This window comes from Festucalex cinctus, chromosome 18, assembly GCF_051991245.1.
Source record: "Festucalex cinctus isolate MCC-2025b chromosome 18, RoL_Fcin_1.0, whole genome shotgun sequence".
Classification (NCBI taxonomy): Eukaryota; Metazoa; Chordata; class Actinopteri; order Syngnathiformes; family Syngnathidae; genus Festucalex; species Festucalex cinctus.
Window position 1 is genome coordinate 338,695 of NC_135428.1, and position 17,492 is coordinate 356,186.

At 42.7% G+C, this 17,492-nt stretch overlaps 1 protein-coding gene across 1 annotated transcript in view; it reads right to left on the reverse strand.

Annotated features, from left to right (window-relative positions):
• The window catches only part of LOC144005951 (uncharacterized), a 136,903-nt gene that overhangs the window by 60,550 nt on the left and 58,861 nt on the right, over positions 1-17,492 (reverse strand). Inside the window, exon 8 of the mRNA XM_077504472.1 lies at positions 17,221-17,331. The gene's annotated coding sequence lies outside the window, so the exon portion shown is untranslated. The remainder of the gene's footprint in view (positions 1-17,220; positions 17,332-17,492) is intronic.

Here is a 17,492-nt window from a genome sequence, read left to right on the forward strand (position 1 = left end):
TTGGCACCGCGCAGCGCTCAGAGTCACTCTCGCTTTGGAGGCTCGGGACGGAAATTGGCCTTGACCCCGGGCCAAACATTACCATTATTAGCCCCACCGATTTTACGAGGGAAGCAACCCCCCTCTTCTAATTCAACCTCAATTAAACTTTCCTCGTCTGCGGGAAGGGAAGCCCGGGGCCGCCGTCTTCACTTCATTACGCCTCATCATCATTTCCACGTGCGGACACTTTGGTTTCCAGTCTTTAAAACATGAGACGCGGCGCCGGCCTCATTGGACAACGATGCTCATTGCTATGCATCCGTTTCTGACACACTCGTGAGGCTTGAAAAGAATTATTACTGTATGATTAGAACTAACAAGATGACATAGCACCTTTTTGTTTTTAGTGGACGATTTTAGTTATTCGTAATACGGTACAAGCATAATTCGAATGTGTCCCTTTTCAACATGCGTCTCGAGTTTGCTTAGGAGCTAATTGGAGAAATTCCTTCGCATGGGCTGCTGTGGCCCCGCAAAGCAAAATCATTAAAAGCTCATTTGCATTCTCTTCAAGCAGCACAAACACTGCAGTAAATCGGTAAACAAGAGCCGCTTGGTTTTTGCACGATTTGACCACTTTTAATGCTCCACATGTGGCAACAAAATTAATAGACTTCTTGCATTTTCTTCCTTCTTGATGCTGCACCTTGTGAGAGAGTCGTATTATTCATATTTGATGCAGATATTGTTTTTGACATCTTCCATGTGTCAAACGAAGCAATCTGCAACTTTTCGAGCAATCACGCAAAAGTGAAGGCGCGCGCGCTCGCCGAAGCTAATAATAAAGTGAATGGAATAAGCAAGCAATAAAAGTTGGGAGCAAATGAAATCCCTTCCGATTGTTCGCCGGCCCCAAAATATTGATGGCGCACAATGACCCAAAAGCAATAAAGCAGCGCCCGTGGGAGCCAGTTTACATTTATTCATCGCTGCGGCCGCAGATGCGCAAACATACACAAACAACAAGCAGACTCATCAAAAGAGCATATCTGGAGGTTTGCGCATTTCAATTTAGCACGCCGTGTTTCAACCCAGTCCGCCGTTCTCCTTTTTCAATTCAATGGATTGAAAGTTGGAAAGTGAAAAGAACACAAATCGCGAAAGGTTTTGCTGCATCTTTTACTTTTGCAATCAACATTCATGTTTTATTCCAAAAATGAACAAGGTTTTTTTATGGCCACTTTGACCAAATTCAGTCATTAAGACCACTCTGAGTCGAATATAGTTTTCATATATTGTAGTTTAAAGTTGGTCGGTTGTAGTCAAGACCATTGAAAACAACCATTGAAATTTGAGCATGATTAGATAACGTTTATAATAGAAAAAAAGATCTTGATATTCCAAGTGGTGAATTGGTCTAAAAACAGGGGGAGAAAAAGAAAAATACAATGTAAATGTGTTTCATTAGCTTTACAGTTTTATCCAAATCGATAATTGAGCAACAATAATATGTAGTGTGGTTCGGTTCCTATTGAGTACGAAGGAGACCTTGCAAGGTCACGGGAGCGATCCTGGAAGGATTCTTCTGCTTGTTGGCTTCAATTAAGACATGGAAAAAGACTTTTTCTTGCTTATGGTTAAACTCGTTAGTGTGACTGTCCAGCTGTGGCAGATGGATGGCAGCTGCATCTATCCGAACAAACGCCACTCGGGTTGGAATGCAGCCCGCTAATGGCTCAACTCGCCATGACTGACTGATTAGCCTCCGACAGGGATCGCAGCGTTCACCTTTTCCCGCATTAGAGACTCCGCCCACTCTCTTACATAACGCGTTCAGTCAAAAATCCTCCAACGAGGCCCAAAGCTCGTCGGCAGCCGTCAACTGACGAGATTTTATTTGCAGATCGGTACCATCACACGTTACCTGCGCTCTTCAAAATGTTTGCAAATGAATATCAGATGAGAAGAAAATCAGATGAGAAGAAACTCAAGTGACAAATGAGCTCATTGCGCTTGCCAAGAACGCTAAACGAAGATCGCAGCTTCGTTTCTTCTTTCTGTAAGCGAACACTCAAAGTTCAAAACATGAAACAAAGGAAAAGCCACCTCGTCTCTGTAATAAACATTGGATGAGATTCAAGATTTACATCAACTTGATGTCCTGATATCATATTTTTTTTATTTATTTTTTTTACAAGAGCTTCACTAATATGAGCGAAAAGTACAAAGACGACAAATCCAAGTCCAGAAAGTAAAAACCCTGCCACAGTTTGCCAATGAATGAGTTAAGTGCTTATATTGCATATTCACGTCCATATTTGAAAGAGGCCCAACGCTTATTGAGGCTAACCAAATTCTGTTCTTTATTTTTTTGTTCCCATGACACAGATTGCGCAACGTGAACCTTGTAGCATAAATCCAACTTGGCGACACTTCATTTGGCCTCAAGTGCTTCAAGACGATATTTATCAAGAACCAATTCCAAAACTTGAAACCATCAATTCATTGATTATTAAGCACCATATGCACGTCTGCATTCATTCATGGAAATGTATCCTTGACAGCAAAAAACCTGCATTTTTTTTCAAGCCCAGTAAGAAATGCTCACCAAGAGCCAAAGCGGTCAAAAGGCGCTCGGTGGAGGTTTGCGGCGCGACGGCAGGCAAGCGGGCCTCTTATTGTGGAGCAAATGGCCCACAGAGATGTAAACATTACATGGAAGAATGGCCGACTGATCCAGCTAAGAGATTGCAAAGGGAAGGTCAATGGTTTGTCCGGCAGCCTATCAAAGGGCGTGTGTGCGTGCGTGTGTGCGTGCGTGCGCGCGTGCGTGCGTGCGTGCGTGCGTGCGTCTTTGATCGGGGGGGCAAGTGTGAGCCGAGTGACGCCGTCGGGGCTCCATAGAAGCAAATTGAAACAGCCACTTTTCCAAAAGCAATTGTCACCAAGGATAAAGTTCCATCTTTTCACTGCTGCGCACGCTCACTCGGGCCGCAGGTGTTGCTGGTGAAACGCACATTTGGAACGACAATAAAGCTCCATAAGGCGCTCTTGTGAGGAAGCACGCGCGTCCTTTCCAACTTCATCTGTCGGAACGTAAACATTAACTCGCTCAAAACAAGGTTCGAAATGTTTCTTATTATTTCTTCTTCCTGCTTTGGCCTTTCGATATTTCATTGCAAACAAGTGCTACCTTCTGTTTATGAAGACGTTTTCTGCATATCAATTCAGAAAGCCGTTTGATGAAGCCGCTCGGCAACGCGTTGCAATTACGCCCGCCTCCCTTCTGCATGTTTATTCAATTCCGCCCATAAGACTTCCTTATGAAGACGCTGTTAATTGGCAGCCGGGATCCAATCAACTCCAAATCTACTCCAGGAATAATAACAGGTCACTCACTCACTCACTCGGGAGTCGCTTTTCAAAGTAATTGTTCCGCTGGTAACAGAAGAGAAGTGAAAAAAAACAAAAACAACAAATGGAGCAGATGTCACGGCTAGAAGGGATCAACGTTACGTTCCATACCTCAAACGCGATCAATAATTCATCGACTGAGCTCGATGCGTACAGAGCAGCGCAAATCCCCTGCAACACGTACAACGAACGTCAAGTGGACGAGTGTTGGAAGTCGTGCTGGACACTGCGCTTGCCTGCTTGACAGTTCTGCGATTCTTATTCTCAAGTGTTTGATGCTGATTTCGTCTTTTCTCTGTAACCACAATTTAGAGTCGTTTTTGTCCCGGCTTAACAGGACACTCACATTTCACCGACACGGTCGCATTTTTGATCCTCGTGTCCCGAGTTGCGGCAGATTTCGCTGACCCGCGTCTGTGCAGCTCTCGTCCTCCATTTTTTATGTTTTTCATGTCAATCACACAAGTTGTCATAGCAATTCATGCGATAAACCAATTCAAGAATTAAAACGCTAAATGCCTTCATCTTGAATTTCACATTTGCCTTCTCATTCTCATCTGCATATAATCACTGGCATGTTTTCATCAGAACGGAACTAGAACTACTTCCTGCTTCCGTCTCAAAGAATCATGGGAAATGTAGTCCGAATAATCGTAACGCAGTTACTTCCGAATGTATGAATTCATTTGCTCCCGGTCACAACATCGCAAGTTACAAAGGGGCCGACACCAAAAGCAGAAGAGGTTTATTATAACCATAATACGTCTGTTAAGGATATTTATGGTGAACTAACGAGTCAGTTCCCGAGTTTCGTCTAGTACGAAGAGACTCCCTCAGTCGCTCGCCTCGGTTTCTTGTCCAAAAATCAACTGGCCCCGCCCAAGCTCCGTGCACTGAATTTAAAAAAAAATAAAATAGTTTGGGGGTTGATTGTAAACTACCCTATTTATATATTATATTTATATTTGATTTTCAGTGAAATTATATGACCTGCGATTGGCTGGCAACCGATTCAGGGTGTACCCTGCCTACTGCGTGAATGGGATAGGCTCCAGCACCCCTGGATGGATGAAATTATCTTGTCCTGGTTTTTATTTTTGAAAATCCGGCCACCGTATGCAAGCACAAAAAGTCAAAATGTTACATTCCACTGGCACGTCACGTCTGCTTCTTTCAAACATTTTACTTTGAAAATCCCGTTCAAGGCCACGCTCAGATGACTCAATCAACTTCATTTAGGACATCATTGCTCCTAATGGCGGTCGCCACGTAAGTGCAAGTGGAAAGGAAGCCAGGAAGGATGCGGGCGGCCAAAGCAACGCTCTCCATGATATTGACATTTCACTGCAAGGAAATTTGCCGGAGAAAGCCATGAGTCATAATTGCATGAAAAGACATCAGTCAGCGTACTTAATGGATGCATCAGTTTCTCCTGATGGATATTTGCTATAAAGCTGTCTTCGGACCAAATAGTGAGAAAAAAAACACGCATGCACAGCTCTCATCACATTTGAGTCAACATAAAGTATTTCGCTGGAAAAAGGAGACACAGACACCATCGATCATGTTTCATCTGTTCAATAATGTTGGCTGAGAAGTTTAGCCAGTCATAAATTTGCAAGAGAGGATCATTTTTACACACCCAATTCAATATTGGAACGCTCGTAAGAATAATCGCTGAGACCGTCGACACTAACAACGCGTTACGGATGTTTCGATCACAATTAATCAACCATGCATCATATGCAGTCAAATTGAAAGGACAAATCAATATTTAACATAAAAACAGAGTTGTTGCTTCTTTGTGCAAATTCTCTTTGCACTTTTAGGGCGTCTTTGCCGTTTAATTTGCCAACACAAGTCAAACACATTTAGTTGAATCATTTGAATGAGATAAATTGCCAGGAAAAAACTCATCAACCTCACAAGACATTCATTGAAAGTTTTTTCCTCGTTGTTGCCATCCTCACTCTCGCTTGTTATCCAATTGAAGATATCCTCCATCTTTGATCCCGATGTCACGTGTTAGGGCCCAAATGTCCCAAAAGCACAGACCAAAATATCAAGTAACAACCGTGAGCAGGGCTGGATGCAGACGACCTCCAAGAAAACATCTGGCTAATAAATCCATAATTCCAACATCCGTTTGGAAAACTCCACAGACTGACAAAAGTGTCATTCATGATCTGGCGAGGGCAATCGCGATTCCAGATGACAGAATCAAGGCCATGATGACAAAATAAGATGAACAAGACTAAGAGTGGCTCATGACGGACGGTAGCAACTGAAAACAACATCAGCATAAGGAACAAAGCAACTTGAAAATAAGAGTGATGACATCACAAGGGACATAAACATCATGACAACCCAAAACAGTCATAAGATGCTAGCAGGAAAATTCAAGCTCGTTTCATAGTTTTTGAGTGATTATTGACATTGTTAAGAGATGGGTTTCTTATCTGTGACGTAAACGCTGCTTTATTAAAATTAAGACTTCATGATTTGACATTTAGTGACATTTCGACCTCAGAAGCGTTGACTTTTCCTCTGACTTTTTTTGAAAACTATTTCTATGATTTACTCATCTTACAGAATCACGAATCTTTTCAGATCTGCCCGACTGCCAGTACAATAAACGTTTGTCTTTTATAATGAGGTTAGTTATGTCGCAGGTCACCGTTTTTATTTTTATCGTGTCCCAATTTTAAAGCAGCGGCGATTTCAAATGAATCCATAAAATCCCCGCAAGGATGCAAATAAGACAATTGCGGGACAAGTATTCCATCAATAAAGGGCCTTGTAAAATGAACATGTGCACAATGTAGTTTGGTCATTTCAAATCAACAACTGCATTGCACCTTTGCCCGTTATCTTGACCTGCCAATGATTGGCAGTCACGTGGTAACGAGCAATGATGGACGGACGGACGGACGAATTTGAACTGCAACTAAATCAGTATGGAAGAATACTTCCTGCAACCATTAAAGACGTGAGTGGATAAAGGTTGCGTTGAATGCAAGTGAGGTGACGGTGGCTTGACTGTTCCCCCCGAGAGAATAAACGCTCGTTGCCACTCCCCTTCCGGCATTGCAATCAAGTAGCAGAAAGTCACTCGGTGAAACAAACAATGCTGTCGTGCTGCAAGGCTCACATTTGCATATTCTTACACATGATCAGCATGTCTGGATTATTAATACTAAAGTATAAAGAAAGACTTTGGAAGAGTCTGAAAAGAGTCAAAGAAGACAGAATATTGTAGTACGACATAGAAAATGGATGGATAGATTTGGTTTTGTGTCCACAAGAGAAATCTAATATTTTATTCCGCACAGCAGCTATCAAAATGTAAAAGACAAGAAACAACTTGACCCCACTGCATTTAAAGGCTCCTTCCGCATAATGAGGTCATAAAACAGGACAACGCCGATAACAACGAGCTAATTAGTTTCTTAAAAAAATGACACAGACTACGTTTACATGCAGTCAAGATCAGAATTCCGCTTTCTGAAACAATCGAGGTTAGACGGTAACATGCGTGCCGGACAAAGTTACTCCCGTTTACACGCTCGTTTGCGCTCGATCGGTATATTCTGCACAACCGCGACGCACGGACAACGTAATCACGTAAATAACGTCATTTCCGCTTTGAACTTACTCGATATGTTCAATAAAGAACATTATATTTATTTCAATCCCCACACTAAATAAAGTAGTCGGTTTCCTCCTCGCTTCTTTGCTGCAAGCGTCATCAGTATTTCCGGTGGGTGACACACCAGACGGACGGACTTAGAAACTTGTATTTACAGTTTGTGTATATTGGCACAAACTGTAGAGACACAAAACAACGTGAAAACATAGCAGCGAAATCCATGTATTCAAGGGAGGCTCCTTTAGCGACCCGACTAGCTAGCTCGCTAGCTATTGTAGCGATCTGTATTTCTCTCTTCCTTGCATCTGTTATTAGCCACACTGCACTGATCAGTCAAAAGACGCATGCCTGATAAATGATATTTTTGCTTCTAGCGTACAAACGTCGCAAAGCATAGAAAAAGTGCAGCCCACTTCTGGAGTTAATCCTTGAGAAGCTAAATGAAAGATTGCTTTCAGTGTTGCTGAAATTTCACCCAAAGTTTTGGTGCAATTTTGGAAGTATATTTTGAAGTTGAAATGGAACTTTCGGGGTGTTTTTGATGCTCGAGGCTTCCACTGTGTTGAATTTCATTTGCAGTTTACGCTTTAAACATTGACATTTGGATATTTACTCTTCGGCAAATGTGCACTGTGAGTTAACGATGGCCGTCTGAGGAAACCTCCTGAAGGAAAACAATCCACTTTAAAAAAAAAAACCATCAATTTGAAAAGGATCAACTAGTTGTTTTCAGCAGGTGATAACATAACATTTGCAGAGGTCCAAATGTGGCCAGGAATCAATTTGAAGGATCGACTGGGCTAAAGCGCCTGCATAAAAATAAACAAAACAGACCAAGGCATGTTTCCAATTTCAATGCGACTGACAGACGGACGTTGATATCTTCTCGACCGCCAGCTTAAACGTGTATCGTGTATACGACGACACTTGAAAGAACAAATCATTGGAGCTCAGCGGAACTTGGCAGACGGATTTGTCGGTTAATATGAAAGGCGATTGCTCAACATGTTCCAAATGGAAATGCAAGTGGATGTGAAAAGGATATTGAACCTCGTTTGTGCACGAATCCGCATGAACAACCTCGAGAGACTTCAGCTCGGTGTTCATGCACATTAGCAGACGTTTGTCTTGTTTTTACAACTGTACAAACGTTTTAAAGGGGCATATTGTGCAATATTGACTTTTTAATTGCTTGCTATACAAATAGTCGGGCCGATCAAGTGTGAAATTAAACAACCAAGTCAATCTTTGCTCCTTTTTCTGAAAAAATGTCGGTGAGGCCTTCTGCACTTCAATCCCAATATTATGTCAATCTCGGGCTAATTTACAGAGCATCCACATCCGTCTCCACCCATGACAAGAACACCTTGTTTGCTTCTCGTTCCAGAGCGATGTTCAAGCAACCTGACGGACGACATTGTCAGAAACATCAACAGCACAAACTGCTGTGACTATCTAAAGCCTGCTTAAAGGATAAGCAGAGCTGCATTGAATGCACATATTAGCATTAGTTTACGTTAGCTTCCAATAACCGGCGCATCACGTATCATACGAACCGCAAATTCAATTCCTATGGGCGCTTTTTTTGTCAACGTTTTTTTCTGCACACTGTGCTCTAGCTCCACCCCAATCTCCATGGCAACAAAATCTATACTTGCAAATGGCTCTGCCGTAACTTGGAGGAGAAAGCAGCTCATTTCAGCAAGACTTACATAATCCTTGGGGTGTTTTGATGAAAGAACGTTCATGAGACTCCCAGGAATTGTTTTAAATGAGTCAAATAAAATGTGAGTGAAGACACGCCTGATTCAATTGACATGCTGTTAACGGTTTTAACGCGACCTTAAGTGTCATCGTGGCGCAAGACGCATGAACACACCACACTTGAACATACACACGTACAGCTGGCCATCCATATTAACGAGTCCTCTTGCTCTTTTCTCATGCACATCAAAGGACACATGCACACACACAATCCAAAGTCGGAATTCTGCATGGCGGAAGCGCACCCATGCTGGCAGGGCAGAGGCAGCAACAAATGGCTGCCAAGGCAGAAGAGTGCCCCCTGCTGTCACAGCAAGACTCCACCTGCTCATGGCCACCTCCTCTCGATTAGTGGAGGCTTCACGCGAGGTGCTTATAGTGCAGCAGATGCTCAAGTCGTAAAACTGCAGACGGACCACCGAGAGAGGGCCAAGGGGGCGGCAGGGACCGAGTACGAGGCAAACAGCAGGCAATTAAAGCAGCAGAGAAAGAAGCAGGAGATTGCACTGAAAGAAAAAATATTAGATCCGAATCAAGCATGCATTATCCTGACAAACCAGACAAGTGCGGGGAGAATACGCCAACTTGACTCTTCATTCCAACCCCAAACACGACGACTGCGACCGCGAGCTCATCAGACTGCCCAAATTATAAATACAAGTGAAAAACCTTCAACTTGTACAACACAAAACTTGGACCAGGTTCATCTTCTGAAATCAGGAAGGAAGGAACACTGACTGCTACGTTAGCTAGAAGAGTGTTTTATCCATACTGCCATTGCGCAACCTCATTTAAAAATTCTTTAAAAATCAATCAATTGATCATTACTCAATCGATAGCCATCCGTAATTTCGATGGCAGCCCGTCAGGACGCAAGCTAGTTAACCTTAATTAATTGAGCCCTCTGTTGGTTGTTATCTGGTTCAATCTTTTGGGCATCCCTCAAGGAACAAATTGATATTTCGAAACCTATTATGACCATTCGCACGTTGTAACATCTTTGTAAGAGGATGTTGGGGCTAAACGGCGCAAGAAGAAACTGAGATCAATGATCAGGTGTCGTAGTTGCGACGACATGAAATGAGAGCAAACGACTGCTCGCGTTGATCATATGTAGGAAGGGCTTTTAGTGGCTTGCGAATAAATTAGCCATAACAAGTTAACGAGGTAGTTAAATGTCACTGTTGCGTTTTCTATTAGTCACACTGCCTTTAAAGAAAGACTAATAAGGCCCGAATAGTTTGCATGCTGGTCCATTTCTGACCAAGATTGCGGTGCAATTCATTTCAATAAAAGGGGAGTGCCTGTGCGAGCCAACCCACCATACAATTGGAAAAACAAATAAAACCTCAGATGAACCGTTATGTCGATAGTTGCATTACGCTTTTATTATATTATTACGAGCCTCCGAGGACGACATAAAGACTGAAATAGCCACTGATAAATGAACAACTTATTCCTTGTGAGAACAAGTGCAAATGTTGATCGAGAGACTGTAATGGCAGCAGCAAAACATGCGCACGGGACATTCCGCCGTCATCAATCAAACGCCGTCTTCAAATGAGCCAAACGTGGAGCAGTAAATCAGGACACGCACAAAGAAGCAGGTTGGACTTGGGAAGGTGACAGAATTGTGGATTAGCAACACAAAACAGATGCTCGATGATCTCCCAAGAATATCCGCAGACACGCAAAGCAGCACAAGCGGAGGTCGACTTCTCCATCCAGGTCAATTCTATTTGGAGCAATTCTTTACAAATCCCAATCCTCATGGTGGGCATGGAGAGAAAGATGGAAGTCTCATTATTGAGGTCGACAGAAAAGCCAACCAGGATCCGGGGGAGCAAAATGAAATAAACATGAAGAGTCCAGTTGCCCCGATTCAACGTTTACAGGGCAATTCTGTCAGTAACATTTTAACAAGCGCTTCATTCAGTTCAACGGTTAACTATCACACAGCCACAATTGATCCAAAATCCAAAGACTCAAGTAAAGGAAAACATCACACACAAACAACACCAGCTTTTCATCACAGTTAAACAAGCATATTGGCAGCTAGCCAGTCCCCAGCTAGCGTGAGAAGCTAATGGAGCCGTCTCCATCTTCCCTTGTTATCAAACAGCGTGAATTGACGTGACACCAATCAAACGCATTTGTTTGCAAAAACCCGCTTCGTGCCGTCTCCGGCTGAGAGTCCGATCAAGCAAACGGGACTTGAACAAGAGTAGGAAGTAGAAACCTACCAAAGTAAATGAAGTAAAAGACCTAAAAGAAGCAACACGTCTAGCTCCATCTTCCACATGACTACTGGATTCGGATTCGGATTGTGGTCACCATTTAATCCCACCCCTTCACACTCATATTCACACCATCATAGAGTGAGAATTGAACCTCAGAAGAAACCCTCAAAAAGCATCAAATAAGTGCAGGACACCAGTCACAGAAGAATCCTTTCCTTACAGAAAACAGCTTCTGGCAGTCGGTTTTTGCTCACAGTTGAAAACTTCGTTAGGGCGCATCATTCGTACTTCAAGCTACCAGCGTACGCACATATAAGAGAGCTCGAAGGGCAAAGAGGCACCGTGAGCGACCAGTCCCGCTCCCCCTCTAGGCTGGAAGACACATGGAAGACTTCTTTGAATCCCGCAATAAAAATTCTCATTGCTACGGGCAGAGAGCCAAATGCTTTTCTTGTATGACTGTACGAGACCGAGTCCTGCAATTAGGATGGGGGGCGTCATAGATCATCATCAAGGTCTAGAAAAGTCAAGATTGAGATGGAGTGCAGATGTCACATCTAGTCAAGTCGAGATGTTTGTTTGTCGTTAAATGGAGAAAGTGTGAAAATGTTTTAGAGCAGACGAAGAGGGAAAAGTGAGTTGACAGGATCTCGTAATGTGAGCCGCCCTTAAATGGCTGCCTGTCAGTATGGCACTCTTCAAATGAGCTTGTTATTCGTCCAGGCCATTACGGGGCGGAGCGCGTTTGCAGGAAGCCGATGCGCCATTAGCGAGGTGGTGGCAAGCTGGTCGAGCAGCGGGAGGAAGACACAAAAAGTGTCAGGCGAGAAGAAACTTTCGCAGCTGGGTGAGGATCGTGTTTTACCGACGACCACTTTCCAGACTCAAGCCTGATTTATGCTACAGCGTTTGCTCTTACGTTCGTGACGTAGATCACAGGAAGCCTAAACGCGTGGCTGTTGGCGAGTTTACGGCCGACACCGGTGCAAATTGGCGTTGCTTGGACTTGCTGTACAATACTTTGAGCTGATTGGACGATGCTGCATCTTTGCACGTTTGTTTTGACCAATCAAGGCAATGGATGAAAATGTTGTCTTGTGTCTCGTCTTGGGTGTGGGGATGTTGAGTTGGGTATTTGCTGACATCAACATCTTTAACAGATAAAAATGCACGTCTCGGTGTTCAAATTCAACAAAGAAACGCCGAGTAATTCTGCGAAAACAAAATGAATTGCAGCGTCCATTAGGTTGATTTGTTTCTTCTTCATTTTGCAATATTTTCTCCAAGTAACATTTCAGCTCGGGATCCTTTGCCCAAACAGACGCATTCACATAGTAGTTGTGTTCAAACTGTGCTAATGGAGAAAAGAGAAGAAAGCAAACAAACGTGCCCGCCCTGAGACGGTTGGACGGCGTTCCAACTAAACGTCAGATTGGCAGCTGCTCCATCTGCTCTCGTGATGTTCATCTGTTTACCATCTTTCACAAAACATGCCCGCATCAATTATGACTCAGCCAAATGTCACCTTCATGAGGGGGCGCTTGCCGCTTAATGATATTTGGCTGAGTGTTGTTGCATTTTTGCTTGTTTGCTTTCGGAGCAATTGGAAAGCCGATGAACACGATTGTTTCACATTCATTTCAATTGTTCAGCAAGTAATTGGCTCTCAATGCATTTGCTGTCAACATTTTGGGACGGCTGGCGGACGCTTTTGACATGGAAAAATGCATTGAGACACACAACAGAATGGGAAAGGCAAGTTCCAGGTTGGAATTTTGGTCAAGTGGAACCATCAAAACTCCAATGTCATACACGACTTTGAGTTGCTTTATAAGCCTGGCCGAGCTCTTCTTGAACGTCCCCCACCCCATAGATAGGAGTCAATGCTTATTGACTTTGAGGAAGAGTACAAACCCAACAAATCCATGAGACTTTATCTCACTGAGCACCTCAAAAGATGAAGATTTGTGGAGTTCATCTTTGGCATATGATGTTGGATAAAGCACCAGGTAAAAAATAGGCCGAGTCATGTTCAAGGCTTAATATTGGGATATAAAAATAGTTGTGAGACGCATGGTTTATGGTTAATCTCCCCCCCCTTAGGCAGTATTGCATGGAAACCGAGTGACTTTATGGGATGTGTGTGATGTACGGCCTTGTGGCTGTTGTGCCGCTGCTCTCAGTTATAGTTGCATGTGTGAAAGAATAGGACGCCACACGCTGCGACATGCTGTGATCACATCTCGTGATGAATTAGAAAAACACAGCAGACAGTATTGATCAGTTTCTGGAGCTTTCTTTCGAGAAATTCATCCAACAGGCGGGATTCAAGTTTGTCTGATCCCAGAGGTGGTCAACTTTCATCTGGCATACAATTGTCCTCTTTTTGCAAACTTTTCACCATCTTTCACAAGCGGATCACTTTTTTCCAAAGTTAAATGTCTCCAGTTTTCTACTCAGTCTTACTTTTTAATGCCCCCACTGCTCCCCAAAGAGCCCCATAAAAACATTCTTATCTCTATCTTTTTTTTTTTTTTTTTTTTTTTTTTTTAGCTCACACAATGTCTGCTTATTGCTCCTCAATGTGTTAGGAAACAAGTACACAAGAGAAACATTGCAGGTGTTTCATGTATTGTACAGTTTGCTGCTTATTGTCCCCCAAGTTGAATCTCTTGTTTGGGGGTCTAACAGACAACCAAACAAGATGTGCTCTCACTTTCCCACTGAGATGCTTGGATTCATTTTTCAGAAAGTATCACCCAAAATATCAAATTAACCACAAATGGGCTAGGAGTCGACTTTTTGATGACAAGAGAGAAGAATATGGCAGCTAACAACTTGGCAGCAAGCGTGAGAAGCGAACACTTCAGTCTTCACGTCAATCTGAATAAATAGACACATTTCAAATCAAAGTGTTTACTAACGAAGGGTTAGTAAATAGTGACACCAGTACAAGCCAGGGGGAAGAAAAACACAAAGCAGAAACCTTAACAGGAGCACCCCTTCTTCCCAATCATCCCATAACGATTATGTATGAAACCTTTGCCAATTGGTGGGCGATCGTTAAGCCAAATAAAGTAGTTTGGTTCAGTTTACTGTGAATGGAAACTAAAATGTCCTCTCCACACACAAATTCCATTCTAAGGCATAAGTGAGTTTTCGCTGTCAACCAATCAATGGACAGCTAAAAACTGTAATATATTACCACAACCACTGCCAAAACTAAATCTTTTGTGATCTTTTACAAGCACACCATAAAATGTGTGAAATATGGAACTTGACCAAAGGCTTCTTTTTTTTTAGGCTTTTTCATGCAGCCAAATTGCATCAGAGTGCAAACAACCGCCACATATTTAGATATTGTTATAGCCTACAACCACAGTACTGCAAGTTGCTGTTTGCTGTTATGTTGTAAAAGGCAGCTTCTTGCTTTTATTCAACAATGTTCTCTCTCTCTGTTTTTCCAATGAATTCACACTTTCACCTAAACGAGGCATTTGTCAAGCTTCAGTCCGCTAATGCCACCGAATCCCCGTGCCGTGTGTCGCAGTTACACAACCACAGTAGCTCTCTGATCGACTACATCAGCATCATCTCGTTCACTGGCCCCTTCCGTCCTCGACCCCCCCCATTACTCTGCTCCCGTTTTCATCACTACCTTCACTCCATGTGCCCCTCCGCTGTGTTCTTTCATTTCCTGCGCATGAAAGATTCATCAGATGCTTTTAATAATAAATACGAAGATACAGTTGAAAAGTGCACAAGGCACCCTCGACTAGCGCGACGAGGATCCAAAAGACAAGCAAGGGTAATAATCCTGCTCAGTCATCCGGGCTCTTGCCTCTTGTCCAAATCCGCACCCGCCTGCTCTCCCCAAACGACGCCTCTTTGTCTGGATACAAGCAAGGCAATGTGACGACCTTCGGCTCATCTGCAGCAAACTGACGCCATTGTTGTCAAGGTTGAATCCTCACCAACGTTTAGTTGCAGTATTTGATGTTCAAAGTGGGCCGAGAGTTCCTTAACATTGTCGTCATTGTTGCTGACTAAGAACTGTAAAATGTCATGCTGGATGCAACGCATGCTATAAACAGAACATTAACTTTTAGAAATTCTAACGCTACCTTAAAGGACTATTTTGACTTTGCGATCGCAACTAGAAATGCAAAGAAGCTTGTCTGTTTTTAGACCTCAAACCAAGACCGGCTATCATGTGGCTCTGTTTTCAGAAAACATTTCATATTTCAATTGATTTCTTGTGTAGCTCTTTAATATTACAAAATCTGTGCTCCGGTTCCAGTTGAGAATCAATCTGATATTTGACCAGTCATTCAAAGCCAACCAATTAAAGCATTACTTTACCGTATTTATTCATCACCGTGTATATTTCACTTCATATCTGCTTCACATCATTCTTTATAACTTAGGGGTGTGGAACCTATGGCCTGTTGACCATATCATGGAGAGCATTTGGTTATGCATTAAAAAAAAAGAAGAAGAAAGAAATCCTTAGCTGAGCTGTTCTTAAAAGCACCAATTGGAACACATTATGTAATAAGTAACTTTTTTTTCTTTTTTTTTGATATCCAAATTGTCTTTCTGGTGGAATATGTCAATGTCGTGATTATAGTTCAACATACGGTTGCAATGCACAGAGCGTAATGCCTGACTGTCTGCGCACTCCGATTTGTATAAACAAGGCAGGCAGACAGAATGTGAAGGTTCGAGCGGTTCCGAAATGCATCGGGCACGCTGCATGCCTCGTGATCATCCCATCAACTTAACTTGGCGTAGCGAGAGGAGAAAGAAATATTATGAAGCGATTTCATTGACATGCGATGTGAGACTCGTGGTGAGAGAAAAAAAAAAAAAAAAAAAAAGCCATTCACTCATCTTCATTAGATCTGAGGAGTGAGGGAAGGAATGGGAATGTTAAACAGACCAGAACTTCTAAGTGGCACAAAGAGAACACAATCCTTCTGTGACTCGCATTTAAATTTGCCGTGCCTCTCACAAAAAGCAGCATTTCAAATAGAATATTTTCAAGGTTGAAAATGGAGGCGGCTGAGTGCTTGGCAGACATGATCTGAACTATTTTCAGCTCATTTAAGCACAGATTGGAAAAATACGAGTCACGTTGTGTCCTCCAGAAGCAAAGGAAATGATGGTGGCCTCAAACTATGGAATGAACGTGTCAGCGAAGCAGTCGGCATGAAGCTCCTGTTAATAGTGACGGCCTTTCGTGCACTGGACTCGGCGCAAGTATGATCGATGTCCCCCTTCAACCGTCATTGACCTTGTGGCTTCATTTTGGTGCTACTCTCTGTCAACGCGTTCCATTTTGATGGGATCCATAATGCAGCTTATAAAGTAGTGTACGGTAACTCGGGACTGATGGATCACTATTTTTGTCCAACTCTATTGACAATTGTGAGCTTACACCACAAGTAAAAATGGCGGTCGACTCTGCGCTCATCCACGGACTTTGGATCCTTGTCATTTGATTTGTGGTTATTATTCATAGTGTGATGAAATGGCATCTGAATACTGTTAACAATCTGCCTGGTTAGTATGCTCTTCACAGGCAAATAGTAATACAGTGCACAGTTTGTTTACACCGTGGAATGGAAGCATTAGCATTTCGGAGATCAATCAGAACTGCACAGATGTTCGGAACTGTTAATTAATGACTTGTTTAAAACTCAAATTGCTTTCACCAGTCAGCGGCTAGTGAGCAAACTCCTACAAAAAGTTCATATTGACTGTCAGTGATTATTCTTCTCTTCCTTTAAGAAAAGAAAAAATGTATCACAAAAGTGTCCAAACTAACGTCCCCTTGATGCCTGAATCTGTTGATAGGATTACGCGTTGACGTTGTCTAAAATGAGATCTAGTGAGGAATCTTCTTACTCCCAAAAACCAATTTCACTTTTGGCCAAATTTGAACCAAATTCTGAATCGCACTCTTTAAATGTCCATTTACCATTTTGGGATTGAACATCAAGGTATTACTTTGCTTTCAAAAGTATACAATGAATAGTGATGATGGGTTTTGTGCAGAATACGTCGAGAATAAAAGGACACACTAGATGAGATGATTTGACAAGATCATGGTGAGCAGCACCCTGGTATTCATTTTTGGGCCACGATGACACAACGCTCGATCCCTACCTGAGCAACTTGACTGGATTTAGCTCTCAGCGACGTCGTCCTCTTCCTCGATCACAATCAAGCTGGCAGCTCAGCGTTACAGGCTTCATGTGTAGAAAGTTCCATTTCCAGCTAAGAACAAGAACAGTACATCATCAAGTCTACAATGTGGGTTTGTTTCCTCATATGTCAGTCAAAAACTTGGATGTACATATTCGATATCTTTCATTCTCTCCCCATTATGCAAATCATCATTTATTTATTCTCCAGTCCCACTAATAAGGATGCAGTTC